Source organism: Puntigrus tetrazona, chromosome 6, assembly GCF_018831695.1.
Source record: "Puntigrus tetrazona isolate hp1 chromosome 6, ASM1883169v1, whole genome shotgun sequence".
Classification (NCBI taxonomy): domain Eukaryota; kingdom Metazoa; phylum Chordata; class Actinopteri; order Cypriniformes; family Cyprinidae; genus Puntigrus; species Puntigrus tetrazona.
The window spans coordinates 18,939,395-18,950,461 of NC_056704.1; the positions used below are offsets into that span (position 1 = coordinate 18,939,395).

The 11,067-nt window shown below is 38.3% G+C and overlaps 1 protein-coding gene and 1 pseudogene across 1 annotated transcript in view; both read left to right on the forward strand.

The window, feature by feature from the left end:
- LOC122346577 (phospholipid-transporting ATPase VA-like) overlaps window positions 1-11,067 on the forward strand; it is a 248,915-nt gene that overhangs the window by 139,503 nt on the left and 98,345 nt on the right.
- LOC122346585 lies at window positions 121-10,158 on the forward strand (annotated as a pseudogene).

An 11,067-nucleotide genomic window follows, 5' to 3' on the forward strand; every position in this document is an offset into this window, starting at 1 on the left:
AAATTCAGTTTGCATGCAAAATGATTTAACAAGTTTATTTAATTTATTATGTGTGCATACATTTAATTCAAACGAATATGCCTAATTAAGAAGGGTATCTTTTTATATAGATTTCTCACGTCATTTTTCCAACTTCTACTGAAGGCAAAAGGAGGTAAAAATCTACTACATTACCTCATTAAAAATATTCATTGTTAGTGCAGTAATGTATTATCACTTACTATTTTGATGATCAATAACCCTTAATGTTTTGATGTTTGGTCTATTTGTCCAGTAAAGTGGCATCATGAGTGGGGATGGAGAAATGGAGTGTTTTGGACCATGCCATTTACCTCCTGGAAGCCAGAGAGGGAGAGAATTGAGGCTCAGAACACACCATTTGATGCCAAGACAGCATACTTTGTGACAGAACCGAAGGAGATGTACCTCAAAGGGGTGCTAGTCAGCAGAGAGAATTGGCAAAGCCACTGTCAAAACGCTGTGCAACAAAGTAAGTTGAGATGTTTACATATAACAACCAAGTAACAAAAAAATTTTGTTACTACAAGTTAATATAATAATATAATTAACCTAAGCCTAGTATTTTTAGTTTTCATATTAAACACTCTGCACTCATTACTGTGTTCATCTGTTTTGTTTTTTTCCCCAAAAAGACCATCACAGTTAAGGAAGATGAAATTTTTCCAATGAATCCCCCCAAGTTCGATAAAATAGAGGACATGGCCATGATGACCCACCTCAGTGAGCCCACTGTGCTGTACAACCTCAAAGAGCGTTATGCAGCATGGATGATCTACGTATGTAATGAAATGAACAGTAGCCTACTTCATCCGTCAAATGCAAAATACTGTTTTATTTGACACAAAATCTTCATTTGCAGACCTATTCCGGGTTGTTCTGTGTCACTGTGAACCCCTATAAGTGGCTCCCAGTATACGATGCTGTAGTTGTGACAGGCTACAGGGGCAAAAAAAGAATTGAAGCCCCACCTCACATCTTCTCCATCTCTGATAACGCCTATCAATTCATGCTCACTGGTATGAGCTTGTGGAAGAAAATTCTTTTTTTTCTTTAATCTTTGTTTGGTAATATTTTTGACTTTGCTGAGTGAAATCAAATGTGCCTCTTCTCTCCATAGATCGTGAAAATCAGTCAATCTTGATCACGTGAGTATTTTTAGTATTTTGAGTACTTTTAAATAAATAAGAGAAACTGGGTCAATTTTATGTTATTACATTATTGTATTTTCAGTGGAGAATCTGGTGCAGGAAAGACTGTGAACACCAAGAGGGTCATCCAGTACTTTGCGACAATTGCTGTATCTGGACAGAAGAAGTCAGAGCCAGTCCCTGGAAAAATGCAGGTGTTTACAATATTTATTTATAAAAACTGACATTTACATCCTTTTAATTAATCAGGGAATCGATCAAATGAATGTTCTTTAAGGCCTATGCATGTATATACTAATCTATAAAACACAAGAGGATAGCAGACAGCTTGCTTGACAGCATTATTAAAGATATTATGTACATATCAGGGGTCGCTGGAAGATCAAATCATTGCAGCCAACCCTTGCTGGAAGCCTATGGAAATGCCAAGACTGTGAGGAATGACAACTCTTCTCGCTTTGTGAGTACTGAGCCAAATGCCATGCTCTACTAAGTGTTTGGATTCTGTAATGGAAAACTGTTGTCTAATTAGTCTTGCATCTGGTAAAATCTCCAGGGTAAATTTATCCGAATTCATTTTGGCACCACTGGAAAACTGGCGTCAGCTGATATTGAAACTTGTGAGTTCATTCTTCATTCTTTTAGATTTCAGCTGACTGATATTGTGAACATTATTATCTCTTTGTTAATTATGTTTTTGATCCATAGATCTGCTGGAAAAGTCCAGAGTAACTTTCCAGCTGTCTGCTGAGAGGAGCTACCACATTTTCTACCAGCTCTGCACTGGCCATAAGCCAGAACTGCTGGAGTAAGAAACTCCAAATTGTTGCATTAGGATCATATTTTGCAATATGTCATTTGAATTTAATAAAGAATGCAAGAACTGACAATGAGAGCGTTAAATTATTATGTTTGTGTAACCCTATGGAGTCTTTCTTTGCTGCCATATTCCTCCTGTAGAGGCTCTTCTGATCACCACTAACCCATCGACTATCCTATGATCAGTCAGGTGAGATCACAGTCAAGAGCATTAATGATGTGGAAGAGTTCATTGCAACTGATGTAAGTAAAACTTACAACTCAAGTAATTTTCATAAAAAAACTATTTTATATTTGTGAGCAACATGACAAGAGACATATGATTGTTTTTGACTTGCAGACAGCCATTGATATCCTGGGCTTTACGGCTGAGGAGAAAATAGGCATCTACAAACTGACAGGTGCTGTGGTGCATCATGGGAACATGAAGTTCAAGCAGAAGCAGAGGAGGAGCAGGCCGAGCCTGATGGAACTGAGGGTATGACTTCAAATTTTGTTATAAAAACATGCATATATGGTTGCAATATGGATACATATTATTATTATTATGGATACTTATTATTTTCTTAAAACATTTTTTCCAGTGGCTGATAAAATCGCTTACCTCTTGGGACTGAACTCTGCTGACATGCTGAAAGCCTTGTGTTATCCCAGAGTGAAGGTTGGGAATGAATTTGTGACCAAAGGTCAAACTGTTCCTCAGGTGTGTGCATTTAAAAATGTAAAACTAATGATTGCATCACTAAATATAATTTTAACAATTTTTATAATATGCCATTTTTTTTTATAAATTAGGTGAATAATTCAACCATGGCTCTGTGCAAGTCAATCTATGAGAAAATGTTCTTGTGGATGGTTGTCCGAATCAATGAGATGTTGGACACCAAACAGCCAAGACAGTTCTTCATTGGAGTGCTTGACATTGCTGGATTTGAAATCTTTGATGTAAGTTTACAAGATAACATTTTTAGTCTGTTGCTTTACCTTCTTATTTATGAAACTAAAAATATTATGTTCATTACAGTTCAACAGCCTGGAGCAGCTGTGCATTAACTTCACAAATGAGAAACTGCAACAGTTTTTTAACCACCACATGTTTGTGCTGGAACAAGAGGAATACAAGAAAGAAGGTATTGAGTGGGAGTTCATTGACTTCGGTATGGACTTGGCTGCCTGCATTGAGCTTATTGAGAAGGTAACAGTTTCTACTTTAGGATACTGTGTTTTTCTTCTTTTAAAATAATTTATTTAACTCAAGGAAATATTCTCTTTCTTGCAGCCAATGGGTATTTTCTCCATCCTTGAAGAGGAGTGTATGTTCCCTAAGGCAACAGACACAACCTTCAAGAACAAGCTGCATGACCAGCATCTTGGTAAAAGTGGATGTTTCCAGAAGCCCAAACCTGCCAAAGGCAAGGCTGAGGCCCACTTCTCCTTGGTGCACTATGCTGGAACTGTGGATTACAACATCGTAGGCTGGCTGGATAAGAACAAGGACCCTCTGAATGACTCAGTGGTTCAGCTGTACCAGAAGTCTTCAGTGAAACTGTTGGCTCACCTGTATGCTACTCATGCTGGTGCTGAAGGTCAGCAAAACATAATTTCATATATCTGAGAGTATTACTATTCTGCAGTGTTTATTTTTACATAAATGTATTATAATATTTACATATTATATTTGTATTATTTATTATACTGTGCAGAGGCAGGAGGTAAAAAAGGCAGGCAAGAAAAAGGGTGGCTCTTTCCAGACAGTGTCTGCTCTATTTAGGGTAAGTTTACCATGTTAAATATGTGTTCATGTTATATGTGTTTCAAAATGGCTAATATTATTATCATATGATTTGGTTCCTTGTCCCAGTTGCCTCTGGCTTGCTTAGTTGAGGACACTTAATTTCCAGTGATTATTGTTGATTTTATTACAAAGATCCTATTGAAACTCAGCTTATCTAGGCAGCAATGCATTCAGTAAGGAAATGTCTTTAGTTGAAAATCGACTTTTAATCTTGTTATTATACAGTACATTACTGACACTCTAGTCTCCAAATTTGATTCTGTTCACTGATTTGACACAATATGTATTGTTAAAAAGTGCTATACAAATAAAAGTGATTGATTGATTGATTGATATTCAAAATTCTACAGGAGAACTTGGGTAAGCTGATGACCAACTTGAGGAGCACACATCCCCATTTTGTGCGCTGTCTGATTCCAAATGAATCAAAACACCTGGTTGGTATTGTTAATTTTCCCATAATAAATAGTACTTAGTGTAACAATATCACCTTTGTTTAGCTGTAATCCCTCTACTTATTTTTCCAGGTCTTATGGAGAACTTTCTGGTCATCCACCAGCTGCGCTGTAATGGTGTACTGGAGGGAATCAGAATTTGCAGAAAAGGTTTCCCAAGCAGAATCCTCTATGGTGACTTTAAGCAGAGGTATCACACATACATGTTATATGTAAATATCATGCACAGTTTATTTTTATTTTATGTCACTTCTGTTTGTGGTGTTAGGGTACTTCAGATGAAAACTGAACTGAAATGTAATAAAATCACTTCTGATTCAGGTACAAAGTATTGAATGCTAGTGTCATCCCTGATGGTCAGTTCATTGACAATAAGAAGGCTTCAGAGAAGCTTCTTGGCTCCATTAATGTGGACCATACCCAGTACAAGTTTGGACACACCAAGGTACACACACGATCAAACCATATTTTGTAATGTATTTTGTAAATATTAGATAGTAGTGAATAAATGCTTTATCACTTATTTGTTATAGGTGTTCTTCAAAGCTGGTCTGCTGGGTACCCTTGAGGAGATGCGAGATGAAAAACTAGCTGAGCTGGTTACCATGACTCAGGCTCTTTGTCGTGGATACGTTATGAGGAAAGAATTCGTCAAAATGATGGAGAGAAGGTATGGTTTTGCATAAGATACCATGCGGTATGGGGTAACATTGTACTTACACACAGCATCTAACCATTTCTTCTGATTCTGTGATCCAGAGAGTCCATCTTCTCCATTCAGTACAACATCCGCTCATTCATGAATGTGAAACACTGGCCATGGATGAAACTGTATTTTAAGATCAAGCCTCTGCTGAAGAGTGCAGAGACTGAGAAGGAAATGGCAGCCATGAAAGAGAATTTTGAGAAAATGAAGGAAGATCTAGCAAAGGCCCTTGCCAAGAAGAAGGAGCTGGAGGAGAAGATGGTTTCCCTGCTGCAGGAGAAAAATGACCTGCAGTTACAAGTGGCATCTGTGAGTTCTTCAGCACCATCCTGCTTGAAAGATGACAAATAATCAATTTGGCTTCATAATTTTTATATAAATAAAAATGTACAACTTCAAGCTAAAATTTAATGATTCTGTAATCAACAGGAAACAGAAAACCTTTCTGATGCTGAGGAGAGATGCGAAGGGCTAATCAAAAGCAAGATCCAGATGGAGGCAAAGCTTAAAGAGACAAATGAAAGATTAGAGGATGAGGAAGAAATCAATGCTGAACTAACAGCCAAGAAGAGAAAACTAGAGGATGAGTGCTCTGAGCTGAAGAAAGACATTGATGACTTAGAGCTTACCTTGGCCAAAGTGGAGAAAGAGAAACATGCCACTGAGAACAAGGTTTGCTCTCTAAATTCATATTAACCATCAAATATCTGACCTGATGTGACTCTCACAATTTCACAAAATTTCTTTATTAGGTGAAAAAATCTAACAGAGGAGATGACCTCACTGGATGAAAGCATTGCAAAGTTAACCAAAGAGAAGAAAGCCCTCCAAGAGGCACATCAGCAAACTTTAGATGATCTGCAGGCAGAGGAAGACAAAGTCAATACTCTGACGAAAGCCAAAACCAAACTTGAACAACAAGTGGATGATGTAAGTTACAATAGCTGCTGCAATATATTTGTTGATCTGTTCAATCCTTTCAGACCAACCAATAATGCAATCTTGCTTGATAGCTGGAAGGTTCTCTGGAGCAAGAAAGGAAACTCCGTATGGACCTTGAGAGGGCCAAGAGAAAGCTTGAGGGTGACTTGAAACTATCCCAAGAATCCATAATGGACCTGGAGAATGACAAGCAACAATCAGATGAGAAGATCAAAAAGTAAATTTTTACTTTTGTTTGAAATGTTTTGGAGAGAATAATATTTCTAATAGTGCATACATCATCTTTTACAACTTTTTTCCACAGGAAGGACTTTGAGATTAGCCAACTTCTAAGTAAGATTGAGGATGAACAGTCTATTAGCATTCAGCTTCAAAAGAAGATCAAAGAACTCCAGGTCACCTCTCAATGAAAAACACTAGGATCACTGATTGTGTAATCTGGTTCAAGTAAGTCTAATTTTCATCATAACCTCTATAATTTTAGGCTCGTATTGAGGAGCTGGAGGAAGAAATTGAGGCAGAACGTGCTGCTCGTGCAAAGGTTGAGAAGCAGAGGTCTGATCTCTCCAGGGAACTTGAGGAGATCAGTGAGAGGCTTGAAGAAGCAGGCGGTGCCACTGCTGCCCAGATTGAGATGAACAAAAAACGTGAGGCTGAGTTCCAGAAACTACGTCGTGATCTGGAGGAGTCCACCTTGCAGCACGAAGCAACATCTGCAGCCCTCCGCAAGAAGCAGGCCGACACTGTGGCAGAGCTAGGAGAGCAGATTGACAACCTCCAGCGTGTGAAACAGAAGCTGGAAAAAGAAAAGAGTGAATACAAAATGGAGATTGATGACCTGTCAAGCAATATGGAGGCTGTTGCCAAATCAAAGGCATGAGAATTGCTTTTCCTGAGTATTGCATTTTTAATATAAAAGTCATATTCATAGCAGTTTTTCTTTTCAGGGTAACTTGGAAAAGATGTGCCGTACTCTTGAAGATCAACTGAGTGAAACTAAAACCAAATCCGATGAAACGATCCGTCAACTAAATGATATAAGTGCACAAAAAGCAAGACTGGCTACTGAGAATGGTACATTTGAGGACAAAGCCACACTTCAAATTCCAATTTTAGGTTTTGCCTACATTTCCACATATTCATGTAATTGTTATTTCTTTTAAAAGGTGAATTCAGTCGCCAGCTAGAGGAAAAAGAAGCTCTTGTTTCTCAGTTGACTCGAGGAAAGCAAGCTTTTACTCAGCAGATTGAAGAGCTTAAGAGAAACATTGAGGAAGAAACCAAGGTAATTGTTAACTATTTTGGTAACACATGTCTTGTAATGGGCATTATCTACAATAGTAAATTATGCTTTCTTTGTTGCTTTTCAGGCCAAAAATGCCTAGCTCATGCTGTTCAGTCAGCAAGACATGACTGTGATCTGCTCAGAGAGCAGTACGAGGAGGAACAGGAGGCCAAATCTGAGCTCCAGCGTGGCATGTCAAAGGCAAACAGCGAAGTAGCTCAGTGGAGATCCAAATATGAGACTGATGCCATTCAGCGCACTGAAGAACTTGAGGAAGCAAAGTGAGTGAAATCACCTGTTTTAAACAGGAAATAAAATTTAAGACTAACATTTCATTGTTTCTCCTAGGAAAAAGCTTGCTCAGCGTTTGCAGGATGCTGAAGAGTCCATTGAGGCTGTGAACTCAAAGTGTGCCTCTCTGGAAAAAACCAAACAGCGACTGCAGGGTGAAGTTGAAGATCTCATGATTGATGTGGAGAGAGCTAATGCTCTTGCTGCCAATCTTGACAAAAAGCAGCGGAACTTTGACAAGGTACAGGGTGTATTAATTGATTATTTGTAGATTATTTGCTTTTAGCTAAACGTTAGCTAAACTTTGCTAACAAATTCATTTGACTTTTTTCCAAAGGTTCTGGCAGAGTGGAAGCAAAAGTATGAGGAAAGTCAAGCAGAACTGGAAGGAGCTCAAAAAGAAGCCCGTTCTCTTAGTACAGAGCTTTTTAAGATGAAGAACTCCTATGAAGAAGCCCTGGACCATCTGGAGACCCTCAAAAGGGAGAACAAAAACCTTCAACGTAATATATTTTCATAAATACAAAGTGCAGATGACAGACCGTTTAAATGCTTGCATGTAAATACACTGTTTTTATGTTATTTAGAGGAAATCTCTGACTTGACTGAACAAATTGGAGAGACTGGGAAGACCATTCATGAGCTTGAGAAAGCCAAGAAAATAATTGAAACTGAGAAAATAGAAATCCAGGTCGCTCTTGAGGAAGCTGAGGTAAGCTGAGGTGTTTTTGAATAACTACTATAATACTAAATTGTTTTTGTGTAATGAAAACTGATTATTGCTCTTTTACTTGTCAACAGGAACCCTGGAACATGAGGAATCTAAGATTCTTCGAATCCAGCTTGAGCTAGCCCAAGTCAAAGGGAGATTGATCGTAAATTGGCTGAGAAAGATGAGGAAATGGAACAGATCAAAGGAATAGCCAAAGAGTTATTGATTCCATGCAGAGTACTCTAGACTCTGAGATCAGGAGCAGAAATGAAGCCCTGAGAGTCAAGAAGAAGATGGAAGGAGACCTCAATGAGATGGAGATTCAGCTGAGCCATGCAAATCGTCAGGCAGCTGAAGCTCAAAAACAGCTCAGGAACGTCCAGGGACAGCTCAAGGTAAAATTGCTCTTAAAAATCTGAACCTCATATTCTTCTATACTTATTCCATTGAAACAAGTTATTATTTTTTTTTAATAGGATGCCCAACTGCACCTTGATGATGCGCTGAGGGTTCAAGAGGACATGAAAGAGCAGGTTGCTATGGTTGAACGCAGGAACAACCTGATGCAGGCTGAGATTGAAGAGCTGAGATCTGCTCTGGAGCAGACAGAGAGAGCTCGCAAAGTGGCTGAGCAGGAACTAGTGGATGCCAGCGAGCGTGTAGGACTTCTGCACTCCCAGGTTTGTTTTCAAGTGTTTGCATTTAATTCAACTGGACTTTTAGACAGAACCATCAATGGTAAATGTTACTCTCAATATACAGAACACCAGTCTCATCAATACCAAAAGAAGCTTGAGGCTGATTTTGTTCAAATCAAGGCAGAAGTGGATGATGCTGTTCAGGAGGCACGAAATGCAGAGGAGAAGGCTAAGAAAGCTATCACTGATGTAAGTGCCTATTTATATGACAATTCACAATGATATGTTCTACATGACCACATATTTATCCAATCAAATGCAATTATACAATTAGTGAACACTAAAAAAGAGCCATGGTCATGCCATATGTGATTGCAGGCAGCCATGATGGCAGAAGAGCTGAAGAAAGAGCAAGATACAAGTGCTCATCTTGAGAGGATGAAGAAGAACCTGGAGGTTACAGTTAAAGACCTGCAGCACCGTCTGGATGAGGCTGAAAGTCTGGCCATGAAGGGAGGGAAGAAGCAGCTCCAGAAACTGGAAGCTAGGGTAATTTTTGTGAAATTTGCAAGAAGGTTACAACATCCATAGCGTACACTAGAACTTTTGTAATTTATTTTTCTATCTATTTCCCAGGTTCGGGAACTAGAGAATGAGGTTGAAGCTGAACAAAGAAAAAGTGCAGAAGCTGTTAAAGGAGTTCGGAAATATGAGAGAAGAGTCAAGGAACTCACTTACCAGGTAGGTAGTTTTACTTAACTTCTGAGAAGAAATAGTTTATCCACAACATTAGTTACAATGCAATCTTTTTAACAGACTGAAGAGGATAAGAAGAATGTAACCAGACTGCAGGATCTGGTGGACAAACTGCAGCTGAAAGTGAAGTCCTATAAGAGACAAGCTGAGGAATCTGTAAGTACAAGTATTATATGCTCATATTTCATCATAATTAAGACATCATTATTTTGTTTGACAGTTTAATAAACTATTGATTCCTGGGTAATCTCATCAAAGGAGGAACAGGCCAGCACTCACCTGGCAAGATACAGGAAGGTCCAGCATGAAATGGAAGAAGCCCAGGAAAGAGCTGACATCGCCGAGTCCCAAGTCAACAAGCTCAGGGCAAAGAGCCGTGACATTGGAAAGGTAATTTTAAAAAGTTATTCATTCAAAACTCCTGAATATACACAAACTAAATTAATGTCATTTATCTGTTTGTTTTCCACAGGGAAAAGATGTTGCAGAGTAAACATCACCTTTAAAGAAGAGTTAGCAATAAACAATCATATAATATGAATTTGTGCTATGTCTGAGTCATGTGGTCAATAAAGTTGCCCACGAACCAACAATGGCGGCAGTGTTTTCTTTTACTTAACATGCTCTTTTCACTTATGTTTGCTTATTAAACCTTCAATAAAAATGAAAGCTTCTTACAAGGTTTAAAGTATCCAAAGAAACTATGATTACTTGGTCAGTTCTGTGAACATGATGTGGCTTTTGTTCACACAGAATTGTAGTCCACAAGACCACAGTAGAGGTGTCCTTTGGTTTGTCCTTTCACAAGTACTTCTTTGGGGATATGATACATCCTCACTGCGATTTGCAAAGTCTGAAATGGATTTGCACATTGAATTTCAACCAAACAAATGACTATTAATTAACCTGGTGCTCTGTCACTCAAAGTTTACACTTTTGTGAACTAATATCACATTGGATAGCAGTCTTGTGTGAAATCCAAAGGGTGTCCAAGTCATATCAGCTAACCAACCTCTTGTAATTCGCCCATTCGGCCAATCTTCTAGTTAGAAGATGATTCATAATATAATGGCAGACCTACTTCTTCCAGTCTGTGTGACTCTGGAATAACACCCTGCTACTTCATGCTACTACTGGTCCATTACCTTCTATCCTCATACCTTTTCTCTGAGGTGAAACCTTCACCTGAAGACTGGTTGAAGACACAACATCCATGTGCATTTATCTACCATAACCAAAAACATAAGCCACTTTCTATATACTGTATATCTGTGCCACTCCAGTTTACTCTTTTATTGTTTGCTCCAGTATGATAAATGATTCAAGCTGCTTTGTATTAAAATAATGGCAAATTTCTTCATTTTAAATAGAAATATATATTACCTTATTGTTTACCAGTTACTTCAGCAACTTGCTAAAGTATCTTAAAATGTATTATATTGAACCTTTAGATCCATACATTTAAATTCAGCTTTAAACTTAATAGCCTTACATTACTT